Below are 24,292 nucleotides of genomic sequence, written 5' to 3'. Positions count from 1 at the left end.
GAAACATTGTAAAAATAGCACCCAATGCGAGAACAGTAGCTCGAAGAATCCAAATAATGCAAAACTAACCAATCCCCCCCCCGCCCACCCAATTTCTTTTGTCAAAGAAAAACCAAAATTTAATCTCGCTTTTAGAAATGTTGCAATATTTAAGTCTGGCCGAACAAATATGGCGATAGAAAGTCATTTTCATGTCTACATCATTCGTTCTTTATAAATGCCAAACATTGATTAAACATACAGCTGATGAGGGCAGGAGGGGGGAAAGGAAGTGAATCAATAACATTTTTTTTTAATTTTCTTATTTAGAAGAGTTCACGTATTTTTTTTTTGAGAGGCTCTGTCCGTCCGTTTGTCTATCCTTCAGTTTGTCTGACACACATCAATTTGAAAAAGCATTTTCATCAATCAATATGAGGATTGAACAGACACATCGTGTCCAAAGATTCTCCGTAAGATTGAAGCTCTTCATGAAAATTAAGAGATAGGCATAAGAGAGGGTAATATAAGGTATATCTAATTTTATACAAAGGCGAGGCAGAGAGAGGGGAGAAAGTGTTTTGTGAAAGTTCAGATATGTCAGATTTTTGTTCAAATTTAGCAATAAATGAGACATTAATCTTTATATTCTCCAATTTTCAGTTTCTTTTTAGTATTTCCAAGAATTATTTAAGGGCATGATATGGACACAACCCCCAATTCAAATATGTCGAATTTTCATAAAATTTGATCCATAGTCATTCGGCATCAATTAGGCAAGATTTCCTGAATTTTAATTTTTCTTAAATTTTAGACATTTTCTAGATTCCAAACCATGTAAATGGATTTTTATCAAAATCATAGTAAGAATTCTAGACATAAGGTTTAGTATTATTATATGATGATTTGGATCTTGATAGGAAGACAGAAAAGTGATGGAAAACTGTTGCATTTAGGGTATTGATTTACCCCTTTTGAGACACACACACAGGCATGCGTATGTGTATACACTGTCTACTCTCGTAAAAAATACTTCCGAGGCATACTAAAATTTATACTTTGACAATATAGTCCTACTTCTGGCCTTTTTATGTCGCTTAGTGAACCTGTTTTACTGACAGTAGGGAGCGTATCGGCACCTGCCCAGTAACTCTGGGTAGATGATGCTCAAAAGTCCGGCAAGAACGACCATCTAGGAGAAGTAAAACTCTGATTTCAAACTACCTCTGCATCCTGGTTCACTCATCAGGGGTGAGACTTTGGGAGTCAACCCCAAGGTTAACTACGGGGTTGGAGTCCCTAAGGCAGTTTGTTGCTAACTACTCTGGCAATGCCTGCGACATCGTCAGTAGCCAAGCTGCATAGGCTCCTGCACTTTCCTTGAATAACAGTAATGAGATGGAGAGATGAGATCTGCTACATAGGCAGCAATTTGTCCCCTTAACATCTTGCTCAGGCATTCCGATTCTGAAATTGCCTACAAAAGTAAAATTTCATGGGTGAGGGGCAGTTTGATTTAGTTTAGAGTCTGCATTTATATTTAAAATTATATATAATTTTCTTTTTAATTTGACAAACTCCTTAATGCTTTCTCTTTCAAAAATTAATTTTTAAACATACACACCAGAGAGCATCCTGTATCTCTACAAAGCCACTATTCGCCCATGCATGAAGTATTGTTGTCACATCTGGGCTGGTGCATCTGCCACTAGTCTCTTGCTCCTAGACAGGGTTCAAAAAAGAGCTGCCAACCTAATAGGTTCCGAACTGTCGGCCAAACTCCTACTTTTGTCTGATTGCCGAAATGTGGCATCCCTGTGCCTGTTTTACTAATACTCTAAGAGTAAGTGCTCGGACAAGCTCAAAGCGCTAGTTCCCCCTTAATGTAAATACTCCTGACAAACCAGACAAGCAGCAAAATCCCACCTCATAAAGACTTCTATTCAAATAGCTTTTTCTCTCGAACTGCTAGACTTTGGAATTCCTCCCCAGGTCCCTGCTTCCCTGACTGAACTGACATGCAGAAGTTTAAATGAAATGTGAACAGACATCTCGCTGCTCAACTCCCTACATACTATCCTTGCAAATCTGGCCCCAAATAGTAGCTTCTTACGACTTAGTGGTACTGTGCCTCATTTTGGATGAAAAAAAAAAAAAACAGTAAAAAAAAAATAAATAAATAAATAAATAAAAGAATCGTACTTAGAATCGGAAATTAGGCTCCAAATTTTCCGATTCTTGTTTTTTATATTCACAAAAGGGGTCACCACTTATTAAGGCCTGGAGATTACTCGAGGATAAAGATGAATAAGTGTACAGTAGTGAATGGGAACATGTTGTAGTAATCCTTAGTAGCGGAAATGTGGTAAATTGGATTACTTAAGGGGATGGCTCATCAAAAATTTGTCTACATTGGACTTGAAGTTGGAAAGCCGGAAAACAGAACAGAGTTCCACAGGCGTACAGTTCTAATAATTCTGATACTGATTAATCATCACAAAACTGATTTAAATGTAAAAAAAAAAAAAATATTTTCCATTTTTTCTTTTGATAATTCCTTACAGGAATGAGTCTTGTAAATCTTCAAGAATTGGAAAAGGAAGTTTCATCCGTTACAAAAGAAGAGTCTGAGGAAAGGCTTGTTTTAAAGAAGCCAAGAAATCGTATTGACTCATGTGATATTGGAAGAATTGGATACGGGGTGGAGGGGGGTGTAATGGTTAACGGAACAGATGTTGGTGACATTTTAAAGTGGTAAGGAATTAGACCTACAATCACACACATACGCACCATTACAATCACACACATACGCACACTTATAATCACACACACATATGCACAATTACAATCACAGACATACGCACACTTATAATCACAGACATACGCACCATTACAATCACACACATACGCACACTTATAATCATACACATATATGCAAAATTACAATCACACACACATATGCACAATTACAATCATACACATATGCACAATTACAATCACACACACATATGAACAATTACAATAACACACACACATGAACAATTACAATCACACACACACATGAACAATTACAATCACACACACACACATGAACAATTACAATCACACACACACATGAACAATTACAATCACACACACATACGCATGCTTACAAACACACACAAAAGAATTATTTGAATTGTTCAGCCTTCTTCTTTCAATTGATATCACCAATGAAATCAGAATTAATTGTAACATTGATCTCAATTCTCTTTTCTTCTTTTTTTTTTCGCTTCTATTTCTTGAATAGTAAATTATATTGCAGGGATTTCCAAAATGGAGTCTCCGTGTGGAATCCATTTTGAAAATGTCACAATGGAAAGCACCTATTCTCCCCGCTCCTGCTGCAATATCTATTCTAGCACTGGAAAATTATTGACCAGGAGGATTTTACAAACCTAGATCACAATTGGATTTAAGTTTTAAATAAAATAACAGATTTTCAAAACTAAGGAAGCAATCCAGTTAACATCCGTTTTACATGCTGGCATGTGTTGGATGGCTTTTCAGAAAATGACTTCAAAACTAACCTATCTCTGGCCAAGTCTTATTTAAACCATCCTTATCACTCCTCATATCTTTTCATTGGTCATCTCTTGCCAACTGATTCTACTACCTCAACTTTTTTTACATCTACTAGCCCATTCATTATTTCATCGTGACCATACTAACTACGTCTCCTTTTATGCATTCCTTCATACTATCCAGATTTAATCTTCCTTTGAGATTATCACATTGAAGCCTGTCTTTAAGACTCGCATCCATTATATTATTTTTAATACCATTTTCCTGCGTGCAGCACATGTCCTAATAAACACAGTTGTATATTTATGTGTGACAGTGCTCAATATTGGTGACAGAGCCTATGTAGGACTTAGTTTGGAAATGTAGTCAACAATGGATTGTGACTGGAAAATTCTTGGCCTTACAATAATAAACAATTATATATAAACGCACACATATACGTACATGTGTACATACATATACATGAATACATATATGTGTACAGAAACATACACACACACACGTATATATATATATATATATATATATATATATATATATATATATATATACTTTTTAATTTTTCATTATTATTAAAAGTTGAAATGTTGCCCCATCCAATGAAAAAAAAAAGAAGAAATTTGAATATAAGATTAATGAGATAAATGTTAGATTTATTTTTTATATATCATTCAAATACCTTTTTTTTAATTTGTGATTCTGTGATGTTATTGTGTTTGCAGAACTTGTTCATGGCAATCAATTAAGATAAATGAGAACGTAAAAGACATAATTTCAAACATTTTAAATTCAATAGGAATTTATGTTTCAAACTCTGCTTGTGTAGCGGATACCTAAGTACAGAAATATTTCTCAGATCTCTCTCTCTCTCTCTCATATAATATAATTATATATATATATATATATATATATATATTGTGTTAGTAAATATGAATATAATATATAACTAATATACATGTTTATTTGTGTGTAGAAATAGGGTATAATAGTATATGATATTTAATAAAATATATAGCAAAGAATAAATTAAACTAAATTCAATCCTGTTTATAAATTCTACAGAATTCACACACATTAACCCGCTTGAATCTATCAAGCCCAAAAAATAGACGAACAAAGAGAAGAAATGTGAGGAAAAAAACGGAAAACGAAGAAACTCAAACTATATTTTTATTATTCAAATTGCTCATCGTGTATGATATTATCAGGACGTTTCCTGCGATGTAACTTCTAATCATCTTCAGGTGCGTCTCGTTGAACTTGGACGCTATCCAGAATACAAATTACTTAGAACGTCTACCCAGTCATGGGTGATGGGACAAGAACATGCTACTCTCATAAATAATGGCCCCTTTTTAAATTCTGTTCAGATTCCCGAATTCAACAGAAAGATTTATAATTTTGAAGAGATACACCTGAAGAAGGTTGGAGGTTACAGCGACCAAAACATTGTAAAACTAGCACCCAAGATGAGAACAGTAGTTGGAATAATCTAATTAATACGAGCAAATAAGTCGTTGGTTGACCACTTCTATATGTAATACCTTCGAAACATATTCACCTATTAATTTCTATGTATAAAATATAAAACTTTATTATTTTTTTTACTTTGTCTTTTAATTTAGTAATGCGTAAAAGAGAAAGTTTGCTTGAAGCATTGCTGGTAAATAAATACGTAATTGAATGAGAAGACGTTTAGCAATGTGGAATACGGGAGTTCTGAAGTGACGTTACGCATGAACAAAAACAAACGAACGAATGAACTATTATTAAGATTATGAATCTTCGTATATTTTTCTTTTCGAACTCATTCACAAATAGAAATCAGTAAATATGGATGTAGTCTATATATATAAAAGGCAAAAATCGGTGTGTATGTATGTATGTATGTATGTTTGTTTGTAACGCTAAAACTTTTGAAAGACGGAACCAGAGTTGACAAATTTGGTATCATATTGCACCTTGATCACCCGGATGACAAATATCGAAATTTCACGTCAAACGGACCAGTAGAAAGGGGTCAACTGATCGTTTTTCTCCTAGGGGGGCCCCCCAAAAAACCTGTCATTTTAACGTTATTCAATACGTGTCACGTGACGTGACGTCAGCTCAAACTTTTGACAGACACAACCAAAGTTGACAAATTATGTATCATATTGAACCTTGATCACCCGCATGACAAATATCGAAATTCCACACCAAACGGACCATTAAAAGGGGGTGAACTGATCATTTCTCTCCTAGAGGGGCCCCCCAAAAAACCTGTCATTTTAATGTTAATATTACATAATCCAAAAACGCTTAGTCATGTCACGTGACGTGACGTCAACATCCAGTAATGGCGAACAAATGTAAACAAACACTTTGTTTTACCGATACTTTTGTAATTTCTCTTCTGCTTTGTTCTAGAGATTATTAAACTCCATGACAATGTCTCCAACGTATTTAACTGGTTAAAAATAGTATTTATACAAGAGTTTTAACGAAAAATATCAGGAAAAAATGTACAGGAATAAAAAAAAATTCAGCTTTCAAAATATTCGTCGATAAAAAAACCGATCTTTATATTTACGCTAGCCATTTTGTATATTACCACGTGACCTGCTATCTCTTAAACTGGAGGGGGGGGGATCCACTTGAATCCAACAAAACCAGTAATTTTTTTTTTCTATTATATATACAGCATTTTCTATAAAATTAAGTGTAGACTTTATAATTAAAACAAAAAATGTTATTCATACTAAAAAAAAAAAACGCTTAGTCATGTCACGTGACGTGACGTCAACATCCACTAATGGCGAACAATTGTACCTATTTACTATGCCTCCCCACGGGACAGAGTTAGACACCAGGGTCGTTTTTTAACGTGGAGAAAAGGTACAAAAATAAAAATTGTCTCAGTCGTGGAGGATTTCTCCTCCACCGAAAGAGAACAAGAAATAGAAGTGCAGCATCTGAAGAACAGATACTACACTTTGATCTTGACCAAAAGGCCAAGAATGCGAACAATTGTAAATAACAACTTTTTTCACAAAACCAACACCGTCTTTCTTTTTTTTCTCTCTCTTTCTCTCTCTCACCCACTTACTCTTCCCTCTCTCTCACCCTCTTTCTCTTGACGTCACACCACTGTTAAACTGTGTGGGGGGGGGAACACATTCCCAGGCATTATCTCCTATAGATGCACATTTTATTAGAAATTCAGCTTTCAAAATATTAGACGATAATAAAAATATAAAACCAACACCCTCTTTCTCTTTTCTCTCTCTCTCACCAACTTACTCTTCTCTCTCTCTCACCCTCTTTCTCTTGACCTCCTACTACTGTTAAACTGTGTGTGGGGGGGGGGGGAAGAGGCAGCTTGAAAACCAACAAAAACAGTGCACAGTTTCCAAAGCATTTGGGGTGGGAAGGGGGGGAAGAAGCCGAGCGCACAGTTTCGTGTGAGAGAGAGAGAACAATTCTCAACCTATATACTCAACAAATTTTTTATCTACAGATTTGAAAGTTTGTATATAGGGTATTCAGACATATGGAAATATATCTAGCATAATCTATCTATTATATCTATAAAAGTGAAAATGTGTGTGTGTGTGAGGTAGCCAGAGAGAGAGAGAGAGAGAGAGAGAGAGAGAGAGAGAGAGAGAGAGAGACAACAATTCTCAACCTATATATTCAATACATTTTTTATCTACAGATTTGAAAATTTGTATATAGGGTATTCAGACATATGGAAATATATCTAGCATAATCTATCTATTATATCTATAAAAGTGAAAATGTGTGTGTGTGTGTGTGCGTAAGAGAGAGAGAGAACAATTCTCAACCTATATACTCAACGTATTTTTATCTACGGATTTTAAACTTTGTATATAGGGTATTCAGACATATAGAAATATATCTAGCATAATCTATACATTATATCTATAAAAGTGAGAATGTGAGTGTGTGAGAGAGAGAGAACAATTCTCAACCTATATATTCAACAAATTTTTTACCTACAGATTTGAAAATTTGTATATTGGGTATTCAGACATATGGAAATATATCTAGCATAATCGATCTATTATATCTATAAAAGTCAGAATGTTTGCGTGTGGTTGTGTGTGTAAGGTTGCGAGAGAGAGAGAGAGAGAACAATTCTCAACCTATCTATTCAATAAATTTGTTATCTACAGATTTGACCATTTGTATATAGGGTATTCAGACATATGGAAATATATCCAGCATAATCTATCTATTATATCCATAAAAGTGAGAATGTGTGCGTGAGAGAGAGAGAGAGAGAGAGAGAGAGAGAGAGTAAGTACAATTCTCACCCTATATATTCAACATATTTTTTATCTACCGATTAGAAAATTTGTATATAGGGTATTCAGACATATGGAAATATATCTAGCATAATCTATCTATTATATCTAGAAAAGTGAGAATGTGTGTGAAAGAGAGAGAGAGAAGAGAGAGAGAGAACAATTCTCAACCTATATATTCAACTAATTTTTATGTACAGATCTGAAAATTTGTATACAGGGTATTCAGACATATGGAAATATATCTAGCATAATCTATTATATCTATAAAAGGTAGAATGTGTGTGTGTGTGTGTGAGTGAGTGAGTGAGTGAGTGAGTGAGAGAGAGAGAGAGAGAACAATTCTCAACCTATATACTCAACAAATTTTGTATCTACAGATTTGATAATTTGTATATAGGGTATTCAGACATAAGGAAATATATCTAGCATAATCTATCTATTATATCTATAAAAGTGAGAATGTGTGTGAAAGAGAGAGAGAGAGAACAATTCTCAACCTATATATTCAACAAATTCTATCTTTACAGATTTGAAAATTTGTATATAGGGTATTCAGACATTTGGAAATATATCTAGCATAATCTATTATATCTATAAAAGTGAGAATGTGTGTGTGAGAGAGAGAGAGAAAGAACAATTCTCAACCTATATACTCAACAAATTTTTTATCTACAGATTTAAAAATTTGTATATAGGGTATTCAGACATATAGAAATATATCTAGCATAACCTATCTATTATATCTATAAAATGACCATGTGTGTGTGTGTGAGAGAGAGAGAGAGAGTCAGAGAGAGAGAGAGAACAATTTTCAGCTTGTGTGTGTGTGAGAAAGAGAGAGAGAGAAAGAGAGGAAGGAAAATTCTCACCCTATATATTCAACAAATTTTTTATCTACATATTAGAAAATTTGGATATAGGGTATTCAGACGTATGGAAATATATCTAGCATAATCTATCTATTATATCTATAAAAGTGAGAATGTGTGTGTGAGAGAGAGAGAAAGAGAGAGAGAGAGAACAATTCTCAACCTATATATTCAACTAATTTTTTATCTACAGATTTGAAAATGTGTATATTGGGTATTCAGACATATGTAAATATATCTGGCATAATCTATGTATTATATCTATAAAAGTGTGAATGTGAGTGATGGAAAGAGCAAAAAATTCTCAACCTATATAACCTATAAAAGTGAGAATATGTGTGAGAGAGAGAGAGAGAGAGAACAATTCTCAACCTATATATTCCACACATTTTTGGGCACAGATTTGGAAATTTGTATATAGGGTAGGCAGACATATAGAAATATATCTAGCATAATCTATCTATTATATCTATAAAAGTGAGAACTTGTGTGTGTGTGTGTGTGTGAGAGAGAGAGAGAACAATTCTTAACCTACATACTCAACAAATTTTTTACCTACAGTTTAGAAAATTTGTATATAGGGTATTCAGACATATGGAAATATATCTAGCATAATCTATCTATTATAACTACAAAAGTTAGAATGTGTGTGTGAGAGAGAGAGAGAGAACAATTCTAAACCTATATATTCAACAAATTTTTTATCTACAGATTTGAAACTTTGTATATAGGGTATTCAGACATATGGAAATATATCTAGCATAATCTATCTATTTTATCTATAAAAGTGAGAATGCGTGTGTGTGAGATAGCGAGAGAGAGAGAGAGAAAAAGAGAGAGATAAAAATTCTCAACCTATACATTCAACAAATTTTTTATCCACAGATTTGAACATTTGTATATAGGGTGTTCAGACATATAGAAATATATCTAGCATAATCTATCTATTATATGTATAAAAGTGAGAATGTGTGTGTGTGTGAGAGAGAGGGCAATTGTCAACCTATGTATACAACAAATTTTTTATCTACAGATTTCAAAATTTGTATATTGGGCATTCAGACATATTTCAATATATCTGGCATAATCTGTCTATTATATCTATAAAAGTGAGAATGTGTGTGATAGAGAGAGAGAGAACAATTCTCAACCTATATACTCAACAAATTTTTTATCTACAGATTTGAAAATTTGTATATAGGGTATTCAGACATATGGAAATATATCTAGCATAATCTATTATATCTATAAAAGTGAGAATGTGTGTGTGTGAGAGAGAGAGAGAGAGAGAGAGAGAACAATTCTCAACCCATATACTCAACAAATTCTTTATCTACAGATTTTAAAATTTGTATATAGAGTATTCATACAAATAGAAATATATCTAGGATAATCTTTCTATTATATCTATAAAAGTGAGAATGTGTGTGTGTGTGAGCGAGAGAGAGAGAGAGAGAGAGAGAGAGAACAGTTCTCAACCTATACATTCAACAAATTTTTATATATAGGGTATTCAGAAATATCGAAATATATCTAGCATAATCTATTATATCTTTAAAAGTTAGAATGTGTGTGTGTGAGAGATAGAGAGAACAATTCTCAACCTATGCACTCTACAAATTTTTTATCTACAAATTAGAAAATTTGTATATAGGGTATTCACACATATGGAAATATATCTAGCATAATCTATCTATTATATCTATAAAAGTTAGAATGTGTGTGTGAGGTAGCCAGAGAGAGAGAGAGAGAGAGAGTAAGAACAATTTTCAACCTATATATTCAACAAATATTTGATCTACAGATTAGAAAATTTGTATATAGGGTATTCAGACATATGGAAATATATCTAGCATAATCTATCTATTATATCTCTAAAATTGAGAATGTGTGTGTGAGAGAGAGAGAGAGAGAACAATTTTCAACCTATATACTCAACAAATTTTTTTATCTACAGATTTGAAAATTTGTATATAGGGTATTCAGACATATGGAAATATATCTAGAGTAATCTATCTATTATATCTATAAAAGTGAGAATGCGTGTGTGTGTGAGAGAGAGCGACACAGAACAATTCTCAACCTATATATTCAACAAATTTTTTATGTACAGATCTGAAATATCACATTTGTATAGAAGTAGAAATCTTGATACCTACTCTGATACCTAATAAAAGAAAGGACACTCTTTAGGGCGGATTTTGATTATAACAAGTCACTAATTAGAAATTATAATAAACATTCTAATAATTTAAGAATTTTACCAAAATAAAATTGCATGGTAATCACCCAATTTCTGCCACAAAATTTTGATTGGCAGAACTCATAAACATAAAATATATATTTTCTAATTTCATCTTTTTTTTTTCTTTTTACATAATCTGGTTTGATGTTTTCCCAAATATTCAAATCACTATATTTTGCTGCTTAATATCAAATACAGCAACTGAGTTATTTTTATGCATCAAACAATTACATTTTCTCATTCATCCAAACTAATCACTGAACATCAATTTCATATTTTCTTCACTAAAATATTACTGTGCTTGATGTCATCAAGTGGAGCGGATCATTTTTTTTTCATTTGTTCACACATTTTTCCAATTTATATATATTTTAAAGATTCTTAGCCTATGTCATTGCATACCAATCTGTTTATTAAAAGTTAAGGTTCACTGTAAACACATATGTTACACCAAAATAAAAACGCTTCAGATAATGTCTTGATATTCAATTCAGTTTCTCACATGACATCTTATGAAGTTAGTAGAAATGTTACAGACTTTTGAATCTCAAACACTTTCAATACTGTGCACTGATATTTTCTTTTTTGCAATATAAGCACATTCATGATTTTTTTTACAAACGTTAAAAACTTTCACATTGTGTAGCAATATACTGAAACAATTATAAAAATATTTGTTTTTATTTTGAATGATGCAGGGCATCTGAAGAGAGATTTTTCTAACAAAATGAAAGTATAATTTTTAGCAATAGGTATCTAGGAAAAGGCCACTACATATGTTATAAGTTCCAAATTTCCACAACCTGGCCAATACTGGTACATGCTAGCAAATTTAGATTTGCAATTACAAAATATGATTCTAATTTTTTCCTTTGCTCTTTATTCTAACACTACACTAAGTTTACTGTGTTATTTCGCTACAGTTGATATTGTGTAGAACAATAAGAAAATCATAGTGAACAATGCATTCAACAAAATTTCACACACATTTCTAGATACCTATATCTAATAAGTTCAAAAGAAAGGACACACTTAGGGAGGTATTTTGGTGGTCAAGTCACTAAAAAGAGATTAGCTGGTTTCCCGGCATAGCCCAGGATATAATAAAGATTGACTGAAATACATGTTCTAGCTGGTTTCTAGGCGTTGCCAGGGATGTAATATAGACACATTATGTTGTATATTACCTGTTCTCTTCTCCCTAAGGTAAAACAATTTCATATACATGCTGTAAATTACCTATGCTAGGGATAAAACATGAACAATATCAGTCCTAGGGTAGATAAAACAAATAATACATAGAGATGAAAGATTCCTCTCCCCTAAGAATCAAACATATGTTCAATATCTGCTTTTGTTTTTTCATTGTTTATACGGTCCCGAGCAACGCCGGGTAGCCCTGCTAGTATTTTATATAACTGGAATAATAAATGTCTTTGAGAATATACGTGTCTTTTTCAAAATGATAACAAATCAAAAGAATGCCAAAAGAAAAGAAAAAAAAAGGGCATTCATTACGTGTTTATTTTAATTACATAAATATATATATATATATATATATATATATATATATATATATATATATATATATATATATATATAGGGTGTCCACAAAGTCTTACTACATAATGCAGCCAAACTTAATGGTACCCGGTAGTTAATGTAACAACACTTTGTGGACTTACTGTAGATTATACAGCCAGACTTTGTGAGCACCCTGTCGATTATGCAGCTAGACTTTGTGGGCCAACTCTCTTCCTGATCTACATCAATGACCTCCCTAAACACATACTTAAATCATTCGTTGACATCTATGCTGATGACACGACCATCTACGGCAACACATCAAAGGCTGTAAATGACAAAGTTCTCTCTGATTCTCTCTCCTCTGATCTCGAACGAGTGGTTCAGTGGGGGAAGATGTGGCTGGTTACCTTTAATGCATCCAAAACCAAACTCCTATCCTTACATCATCAATGCTCTGATCCCCATCTGCCATCAATTGTGATGGATGGCTTTCGTCTGGGTGAGGCCCCGTGTTTTGACAAGCTTCTGGGTTTGACCTTTACTCCTGATCTGAAATGGAACACGTACATCAAGTCTGTTGCCAAGGTCGCTGGAAAGATGGTGGGATCCTTCTACCGCTCCAGAAGATATCTCACTACTGATGCAATTCTCTATCTATATAAAAGCCAAGTACGTCCAAGGATGGAATACTGTTGCCATATCTGGGCAGGAGCTGCTAAAAACAGCCTATCCTGCCTTGACAAAGTACAAAATAGACTTCGTGGCTTAGTGGGGGATGCCCTTTTCTCTACCCTGCAACCTCTCTCCCACAGAAAGAGACGTTGCGAGCCTATCCTTGTTTTATCGTTATTTCCATGGCAGATGCTCGTCTGAACTCCAATCTCTGGTCCCCCCTTGCCAATCTTTCACGAAAAACACCCGTCTAGCTGAATCCACTGTGAAAAATTTCCCCCACTCTATATCTGTGCCTAAATCAAAACGCGGATTCCATGAACAAAGCTTCTTTCTTAGAACTGCACGCCTGTGGAACTCTGTTCCGTCTGCCTGCTTCCCTCCAGACTACAACTTGGTTGTATTCAAGTCCAATGTTAATAAATTCCTAATGAACCGCCCCCTTAAGTAAACATTTCAGCAAATCTCCTCACTAACGTAATGTACTTGCAATAACCCTTATCCTTGAGTGGCTTCCGGGCCTTGATAAGTGGTGATCACTGTGTAAAAAAAAAAAAATATATATATATATTATATAATATATATATATTATATAATATATATATATATATATATTATATAATATATATTATATATATATATTATATAATATATATATATATATATATATATATATTATATAATATATATATATATATATTATATATATATCAATACTTTATCAATCCATTCTTTCATGTCCTGTTTTTTGTTAAAACAATATATGAATGCTCAATTATGAAATATGATAATTTGGAGCTTACAATTTATGTCATCTCATTTTGACTTAAAATTCATTGGTATATGAACGGTTATCGAATTATCAACTATATAAACCCAATAAAATTCGGAATACTATATATATATATATATATATATATATATATATATATATATATATATATATATGAACAAAACGACCAACATCTAAGTAAATCGCGATATATCCAGATAGTCGTGTGAGATGGGCCAGCGGTAAGGGGTTTAGGCTCATAACCGTGGGGTCCCGATTTCGAATCTCGCTAGATTCAGCCACTCTGATGAGTCATAGACGACGAAACACGTGTCAGTGGATAATTATGTTTAAAAAATAAATAAATAAATAAAAATAATATATATACCACTCCCCGTGTGGGGGGTACCAAGTTGGCTAAAGGGAAAATTATTCCCAACTCGCATTTAGGTAAAAATACACTTTCGTAAATAATTGAATTCATTCAAAACATATCGCTAAAACCAATAACAAACATCTAAGTAATTGCGATATATCCAGATAGTCGTGCGAGATGGGCCAGCGGTGAGGGGTCAAAACAAACAACATCTATATATATATATATATATATATATATATATATATATATATAGTAGAAATGGTAATTAATAAAAACTGAAGAAAGTGCTCAATACTGTTGTAGAGCAAATATGAGTTTTATTTTTTATTACCATATCTTTCTGTTAAGTTACATTATTGTTTCAGCTACCCGGCCGTTTTTTTTGGCCGTCTGTATATATATATATATATTCCCTCTGATGAGAAGAATTGCATTCTTCAAAACTCCATGGAATAAGGTTTTTCTTGTTTTCTTTGTATTCCTTGTCGAATAATTACAATTTTGGTATTCTTTCCTTATAGGATTATAAGGTTTTTTGCAAATTTTCAATATCAAGATTTTATATATATATATATTAATCCTAATCTTATAAATACAAGACTGATAAATTAAAAAATTAAAAAATGTATCCATTGTAAATGTGGAAATTGATGAATCGCACAGGTAAAAAATTCATTTTTATAGTATGAAAAGGTTAGTAATTGCAATTAAGAATAGGAAATTGGATCAAATGTTTGTAACATGTCTTCTTCCTAAGATTAAGGGTGGTGGTGTTTGATCAACACTGCTGGGGAGCCATGATGTAATATACGGTTTTGTTTTTAAATCCCCGAAACAGTGTTTCATGGTAAACAACTGATGATCCCTTGAAAAATAAATTATTGGTATTATAGTAAATTCGAGAACGAGTTGATGCAGTGGTTGCAGGTGATTAAATGACTTACTGACTAGATGGTTTTCTAACGAATGATAAAAAATATTTTTTTGTATAGCTCTAAAGGTTAAAAACTTCAAAGACTGTATACATATATATATATATATATATATATATATATATATATATTAGTATTGGAACGATTAATCAGAATTGACAGTCGGAAAAATCGGAACTTTTGAGGGTATCAAAATCGATATCAGAATCAAGAAAATGTTCGCATATTTTCTGATGTTCAAAACGATTCCTTTAATTATCTGCTGGTAGTAATATTAAAATAACCAATATTTATTGATTTAAAAAAAAAAAACAGAAAACTAAAATCTATAGATCACTCTCACAAGTGTGGTTTATTGTTTTGGAAAATATGTGCATATTTAACACGTGTCTTATGATAATCGGGGGGAAAAAACAAGAACTTTGTGATTAAGTATTTAGAGATCTATAAATAAAATGGAATCGGTAATTGTATTGAAATGATATCGGAATCAGTTATTTAGTACTAAATTGAAAAAATATTGGAATCGTCCCATCACTAATACAGTTTTTTAAAAAGCCCCCCCCTTTGGGTTGAGCACTGTCGTAAATAATCTCACTCGCTACTAAATTTGGCTGAAAAATGCGAAGCTCGTGGTTTGTTTACAAACAAGCGTTTGAGCACTTTACAAGTAGCGGACGGATGTTTATTTAAATAGACATTCGGACAGATTAGTTGCGGGCATCGCTTCTGTGGTTGAGGGGTAGAACCGCCGACTGTCAATACGACGGTTCTAGGTTCGATCCATGGCTTGGGAGAGGTGCTAGTCTAGCAGTACTGAGGAGTTGTGATACAACGAAACAGGACTGTATGTCGATGACTACAAATATATATATATATATATAAATAAAAGCAAAAGGTGAAAGAACTGCACGCCTGTGGAACTCTCTTCCGTTTACCTGTTTTCCAGCTGATTACAATATGGTTATCTTCAAGTCCAACGTAAACAAGTTCTTGATGGACCGTCCCCTTAAGTAATCCAATTTACCAAATTTCCTCTACTCACAATTACTATGATATTATTCCATTGACTACTATACACCCAATAACCCTTATCGCCGAGTTGCCTTTGGGTCTTGATAAGTAGTGATTCCTATGTAAAAAAAAAAAAGAAAAAAGAAATGACTTATTTAAAAAATGATTTATTTAGGCTCCAATAATTCAATATCAACAACTAATTGGTGTACGATCGTTTCTGAGACGATATAAAATTTTATTTGAATATCGTCCAATCACCAGCGTCAGGTATAAATCAATAGATCTTGACTTACTGTTTAATGTAACCAGCTTTTTTTTTTTTTTTTGTTCATACGTCACATCACTTCAATACCACGTTATTCTACATTGCTAACAGCCTTCTTAAACACGTAAATATTTAATAATTGATATTAAAAGAAGAGCATTTCTGCTCTACGGTTTCTATTTCTGAGCAAACCTAGCTATCCATTTGTGTGTGCTTTTTTCCCCCTTCTTTTTCTTGTCACACATTTTGTGGGAAATCTATTTCAGTCATCCGGGAGCGATATGCTATGCCAATGATGACAAAGTTTTGTAAGACAGGCCTGACAATATGGAGTTCTGTGCTGGAGCCGATGACCTAATTCTATTCATGAGTTATTTTATCATTTTATCAACCAACCGATGTTACCAGTCTTGGATGGGTCGTCTGTTTTTCCCAAAACTTCATCGTCTACACAAAATGGTGTCTGCCTCTCAGGTGTCCAAAAATACAAACACCATGAGAATTCGATTACTTATCTTGACTCCATAGAGTTATTTGTCTGCAAATATATTTTTGAGGTGGCATGGGAGAATGTGGTCGGTCTTATAACCCAATTATCCATTGTATAAACAAGAGAATTGTAGCAAAAACAATCGAGTTACAAAAGAGACAACACAATCTTCGCGCAGACAAATACCAATTCTGCGGAAATGTATACCATCAGATTATATATATATATATATATATATATATATATATATATATATATAGAGAGAGAGAGAGAGAGAGAGAGATAAATAAATATCAACGTAAAGTTCTATAAGGAAACAGAATATTTTATATATCGATTTCCAGTATTTACTTGAACAGTCCTCAACATGTGAACAGAGCTAGGTAGTAAGCTATGTAAATATATATCGCAATGAAGATACACAGAATAATATATATATATATATATATATATATATATATATATATATATATATATATATATATATTATGTACGTATTTATTTTACTTATAAGACAGTTATCTACGGTATAACTGTTTTATAAGTGGAAATAGTATTCCAATAAGACAGAGAGATGAAAAAAAGGTACAAACCAAGTTATATGTCAATCAACGTTTCATCTTTATTGTAAGACTTCTTCTGGATGAAAAAATTGCAAGAAAAAATAATTTCTTCAATTTATTCATTCAGAAGAAGTCTTACATTAAAGATGAAACGTTGATTGACATATAACTTGGTTTGTTCCCTTTTTAAAATTTTTTAAAATCTTTCTCTGTTTTTTAAAAATCTTTCTCTGTTTTCTGTGTGCGTGTGCATATATATATGCCAACCAATTGTCAGAAACATTAGCATGTTTAGTGTAGCGACTATGTAATATTTGTCTATATAAATAAAAATATCATATTTTGCTCTTTTTTATTGAGCACTCTTAATAACCTCGTTTTAATTCATGAGTCTTCCTCCTTGAACACCTTTAACTTGGTATATATAAGTGTTGGGACGATTAATCGGAATCGGGAATCGGAAAAATCGGAACATTTGGGGGGATTGGAATCGGTATTGGAAATTGATGGCTATTTTCGCGATGCTGAAACGATTCTTTTAATTGTCTTTTTTTATTTGATTTTGTTTAAAGTAAAATCTTCCATTGCTGGTAATAATGATAAAATAATAAATATTTATTGATTTTATAATATCAGTAAAGCTAAAATCGATAGATCATTCTCCACAAGTTTAATTTTACGTTTAGGAAAATATCTGCATATTTAACACGTGTTTTTTACGAAGATCTTGGAAAATAATCTCATAGTTAAATAATTAGAGATTTATAAAGAATCGGAAACGGAATCGGTAATTGTATCGGAATCGGGAATTTAACACAGAATCTGGAAAAATATTGGAATTATCCCACCATTAGTTTATATATATATATATATATATATATATATATATATATTACTTGGATTTTACTTGTACAAATGGAAATTCTTTTAACTTTCTTGAAGTTTTACATTTGGATTTTACCATCACTGGATTTTTTATTTTCCACCAGACTATCCATTCATGTGTAATCACCTTTTCCTTCAATATATTCCCTCTGCTTCACTTTTTTTGTTTTCAAGTAAGATCTTTGACTTACTTGTTGTTTCATCAAATACTTCTGCATGCAAAATCCGATCCCGCATTTTGCTAATTCCTACCCTCTGATGAGAAGGAAAGTATTTCTTCGAAACTCCATGGATTAAGGACTATCCATTTATCTAGTGTTTCCTTTTCAGATTAAATATGTTTTTAACTCATTTCAAAGTGTTTAACATATTTTATTAACTGTTTGCTTTATATATATATATATATATATATATATATATATATATATATATAATAAATTCCACAGCCAAACAACGTCGCAGCCCACAAGAGCCATGACAGTCAAAGAACCGGAAGTCCAAGACTCGAGTTTCGCCCTCATTTGGGCTCATCAGTTAGACACATCCGAGCTCAGGATTCGAAACCCGAGCCTCTTGCATGCAAGGCAAGCACTCTACCAACTGAGCAAACGCCCTGCACACAAGAATTTCTATTAACCAACACAGATCAAGCAAACCGCGCTGAAATCCGACTGTGAAATGAACCTACTTCGTCTCAACAAGGGACGCGGTCATCCAACCAGCTAATAACCCCAAGTCAATGTCTCACAAGTAGGAGTTTTAACTCGAAAGGACGATGCCATCCATCAATGCTAACCAAGCGAGCAACTTATGATATTATATATATATATATATATATATATATATATATAGTTTATTAAGGGAACATAAAAGTGATGCAAAACTGTTCAGTTCTGGCATTCTTTTAGTATATTAGTAAACTCAGAATTGACATTAATACCATGTAATTGTATTCCACTCAAACAATTTTCAAGAAGACTTGTCTGTCATACCAGCCGCTTAAAAAGTCCCAACACAGTTGCAAAGTTATGAAAAAAAAAAAAAACTCAGCTTTTTGAAAGATGCCAGAAGGTAATTAAAATTAATTAAGATGAAATGATTGTCATCTCTCGAGAGGAATGTCGATGAGTGGATCTTCGCGGAGCACATCGAAGCCAACTCAGTTTTCTAGGGATGAACATTCCCTTAAATAGAAGAAGGAAAAAAACAAACAGACAAATATATTTTCTCAGAAAGCTAATTTAAAAACATGCATTAATTAGAATGGCACTCACAAGAGTGTATAGCTCCACCATGGATATCCAGTAGTATGCACTGAACAGCTTTTAGAACTTGACATCTAAACTAACCTATTTCTGTTCAGGTTTTTATTTATCCCCCAAATCCATTATTATCAATTCCTTCCATGTTTTCCTTAACCTTCCCCAGTGAACTGACCCTACTACGACGATTGTTCTATATCTATGAATCCAAAAACTCTCATCCATTTTTTACAACATGACTAGATTTAAGGAGATTTGAAACACTTATAATTTGATAAAAAGCTTTTATCTCGAAATATGAAACACTTATAATTTAGTAAAAAAGGTTTTATATCGAAATATTATGAAACACGTTTACACACATTAGATTATCGTGTAATAGTTGAGACTTGTAAGATTTACTGGAAAAAAAAATAAATAAAAATAATTATTATTTTTATTCTTCTTAATACTGGTATATTTCCATTTTTGAATGGGGATAGTTTTCTGTGACTTCTCTATAGACATATATTTCTTTAAAAGATATTTACACGTTGAAATCTGTCATAACCAATGGTTTTGTGCCATTGATTCCCAAACTCTGGTTTCAAGCTGAAGCTATTCGAATCGGTAGACCTAACGGCTATGTTGCCTACAGCAAAATCAGCTCCTGCATAAAAATTAGCTTCATACAATAAAGCCATTATGACACAAGCGATGTATATAAGATATGGACTATGGACTAATGTTAACAGCGAAGTCTGATTTATCAGGTTCAATTCTAAGTAAGGTCAGAAGCAGGAATAAATATGTAATTAGAATGTCATAATTTAGCACTCTGTTTGGAATAACTGTGAAGGTTAATGACTCCAATGTTATTCCAACAAAGAAGTTTACTGAGAATGCAGGGTGAAATATTGTGCGGATTTTCCCGGCAAGAATAAATCAAAAGAAGGAAGTGAGTTGTTGACCAAGGAGATCTTTGTGATGAAGACACAGTTGATCCAATCTGGATTCTTTTTAATTTAATGCAAACTATCTCACGCAGTAATCTGATGTACAGGCTGCAACGAAGTTGTCGCCCTAAAGAAAACAATACTACAGCTTTATTTTGAAACTTTTATTGAAAAAATCAATTCAGGTAACTTGATTATGTAGTAGAGCTGACATCTATTCAATGTAGCTGCCTTCAGCCTCAATCACTGCTTTGATATGGGTTCGGAACTTGGAGCATGCCTTTTCCAGAGGTGCTGGCAGCAGCTAGGTGAATACTTGGGGATGAGGCTGGCTTTGGTGTTGCAGGAGGTCATGTTGGTGATGTTCTCAACATATGATAAAATGAAATAGTAAAGCGGATTTAGGTCGGGGAAGGAGGGGGTCAGTAAGAGAAGGGTACAAAATCAAGCTTGGGTCTCTTTGGACTTGTGAGCTGGTGCAAATCTTGCTGCCACACCCAGGGTCTGCCAGCGGCCACCTGATTGCACCAGGGGATCACCACACTCTTCAGCACATCCTGGTACACATTGGTGTTGACTTTGAAGCCGACTTCGAAGATGTTAGGTGGCATGATGCGTCCCTCACTTGAAACCAAAGACAATAATCGTGGCTGGAAACTTTGTTTTCATCATCCTTGGCATGTTCCTGTTATTCGTGACAATCCAGCAATGCATTTTGAGGGTGCTGGCAATGGTCCTGTTGTCATAAGTTGGATCGGTAGAGAGCATGAGTTGTACACCAGTGCATCTCTGATCTTGCTTGTTGAACATTGTGTCACTTTCAGACATGATAGAAGGCTGCTATCGCTCTTGGGATTTGTACCCAATTGGCCAACTAGTAGATGGTCTGCAACAAAAATAGAAAACCAGTTTTCATCAAACGGAAATGGAATCATGTCGTCATTTCTAGGGCGACAATTTTATCGTTCCACCCTGTATAACAAGGCTGTATAAATTACAAGCTTAAAAACCGTGATCAGTGTGGGCTTTAAGTGGATAGTGAATTAAGCGTTTTAAATAACAAAGTTAAATGATAAATTTACGCTTGGTACCGAGTGTAGCTAATTTGGCGTACTAGTAAGCTTGTTCATTAATTGCTAGGGAAACCAAAGTTCAATCAGAGGCTGAGTCATACCAATGACTTAAGAAAAATGTGTGTTTCTTTGTTATTAAAACGAAATTAGTAACTTGAAATATAGAATATCAAGTAAAACCAATAGTGTCTGCTTGTCATGGCGCAATAATGAATATATTCAAAAATTACGAAAAACGATGAGATAGGAAATTAATTATTAATGAAAATAGTTTTCAAAGAAAATTACCGAAAATAGAAAGATTTTCTTAAAAAAAGACAAAAAACAAAACAAAACAAAAAAACAAACAGAAGAGAATATATCGTAACAGCGAAAATAATCATTTTTTTGAAAACTTTGAAAATCTTTAGCGAATTCCAGAGAAGTTTTTGAAATATTCTCAACTCTGATTTACTTGTCTTGATTTACGGCATGTGTCCCAAACAAATATGTAACCACAGAACATATACAAATAAATGACAAAACGTCTATATTCCAAATTTCAAGATGTTATTCGTCTTAACGTTTATTTCTTTCAGCATGTTAAAATGTTCAATTCTTGACAGCACCTGTTTCGTAGCGCAGAATCATCTATGTAAATTATTATGTCAATTTTTTTTATCTATTCCGTTCTTTCTCATCAGAAGAATAGGAACGCATCAACTTTTTTGTTTTATAATCTTTTTCTGAATGACTATCTGTTTTTATAAAAGAAACGATTTTTAAAATGTGACTGCCATCGCAAGCTTAATTCAAAAATTTATATATATATATATATATATATATATATATATATATATATATATATATATATATATATATATAATCACTTCTACTTTAGTACTTATACTCATACATACAAGTATAAGTAAATCTATATACCTATAAAAGTGAGAATGTGTGCGAGGACACTTCTCAACCTATATACTCAACAAAGTTTTTATCTACAGACTTGAAATTTCGTATTCAGGGTATTCAGACGTGTGGAAATTTGTTTAATCAGTTTTCATCCGGAAAAAAAGGGCTGCTAAAGGGGTCAAAATTGAAAAATTATTAAGTAGGAGTAATCAGATTTTTATCTGTTTGTAAACTGTTTCATGAATGCGCATGCACGGGCGTGAAGCATGACAGCTTATTTATGTTAAGAATAAATAGGTTTGAAAACAATGTTTAAAGATCGTGTCAATTTGGTCTAATGGTTATCGTACTTGACTCACTGTCTTTAGGTTTTGGTTTCGATCTTAGCTCGAGAATTTTTTTTTTTTTTTTTTTTTTTACTTACGAGAAGTGAACTGTTCAGAAAAAAAACATAATACTCGCATGCACATGTCTCAGTTTTATTTTATTTTTTTTTTTTTTACCTTTTTTTTTTTTTTTTTTTTTAAGAAATTTAATGTTACGTTTAATACCTACGATATTTCTGTCCATAAAATTAAGAACTCGGCTTTGGCCAAAATATAATATTTATGCTTATTTTACGACCGAGCAACGCCGGGCGGCCTGCATGCATATTTATATATGTGCAAGTGTTTGTTTCTTTGTTTGGAAGTCGGTAATAGAATGGCGTGTACGCAACAAGTTTGCTTTGCGGCAGTAGATGTGGTAGAATGCACGCTTTCTCCGCGCACGACTTAATTCGAGATCAAATAAAACTGGAGCAAATGAAAATTATCGTTTTATCGTTAACAGAATGAAATCGATGTTGCGACATGCCTAGCAAAGAAGACGAAAAACAAGAAAGAAAAAACAACAAAAAGAAAAAATGCCTGTTCGTACATGTTTTAACATCATAGACTAAAAATGGGAAAATTGTGGAAAAATCCTGGATATTTTAATGAGAAATTTCTATAAAGCAATGCATTTTCTCCATGCATAGAAACTGACAAGATCCCGTGGAAATTCCATGGTGATTTACCATGTATTCATTTTAAAATAATGGCTATTTAGTTCTCTCCCACTGCAAGAACTTAGACACCAGGGCCGGAAAGTGTTGTGGGGGAACCACCCTTTGAATGGACTCAACCACCGTTCATATACAGGGTGTCCCAATAAAATGTATGCACTCTTTAAATTATCTCAACCTGCCACATGAATACGCTATGCCACGTTCCCAAGAGATGTTTAGGAATAAAGAATGGCACTTCCAGCAGGATGGAGCACTTCCCCACCATCATCATGACGTAAGAGCATATCTTGATAGTCACCTGCGAAAAAGATAGTTAGGATGAAGAGGAAGTATCGAGTACTGTCCACGCTCATCGGATTTGATCCCCCCCCCCTGGATTTTTCTTTTTTTTGGGGGCGGAGTTTGAGGAGGCATGTTAAACACTACAAAACTATCTACAGTGAATGAGTTAAAAGAAACCATTCAAAGATGATATATCAATTGATTAAGAATGTTTTCGATTCAATCAGTGAGCGTTGTCAGCTGTTCATGGACCACAATGGCCAATAATTTGAACACTTTCGATAATTAGCTGGTTTCTATATTTGTTCACAGTATTTTGATGT

The 24,292-nt window shown here is 33.1% G+C and overlaps 1 protein-coding gene and 1 pseudogene across 35 annotated transcripts in view; both read right to left on the bottom strand.

The window, feature by feature from the left end:
• The window catches only part of LOC145241300 (neuron navigator 2-like), a 1,908,016-nt gene that overhangs the window by 981,307 nt on the left and 902,417 nt on the right, over positions 1–24,292 (bottom strand). The window lies entirely within an intron of this gene.
• On the bottom strand, positions 6,416–6,549 carry LOC145241799 (U2 spliceosomal RNA; annotated as a pseudogene).

The sequence above is a fragment of the Euprymna scolopes genome, chromosome 20, assembly GCF_053919585.1.
Source record: "Euprymna scolopes isolate OS-2025 chromosome 20, ASM5391958v1, whole genome shotgun sequence".
NCBI classification, from domain to species: domain Eukaryota; kingdom Metazoa; phylum Mollusca; class Cephalopoda; order Sepiida; family Sepiolidae; genus Euprymna; species Euprymna scolopes.
The sequence above is the reverse complement of the archived record's forward strand: the minus strand, read 5'-3'. Positions and strand labels throughout refer to the sequence as shown.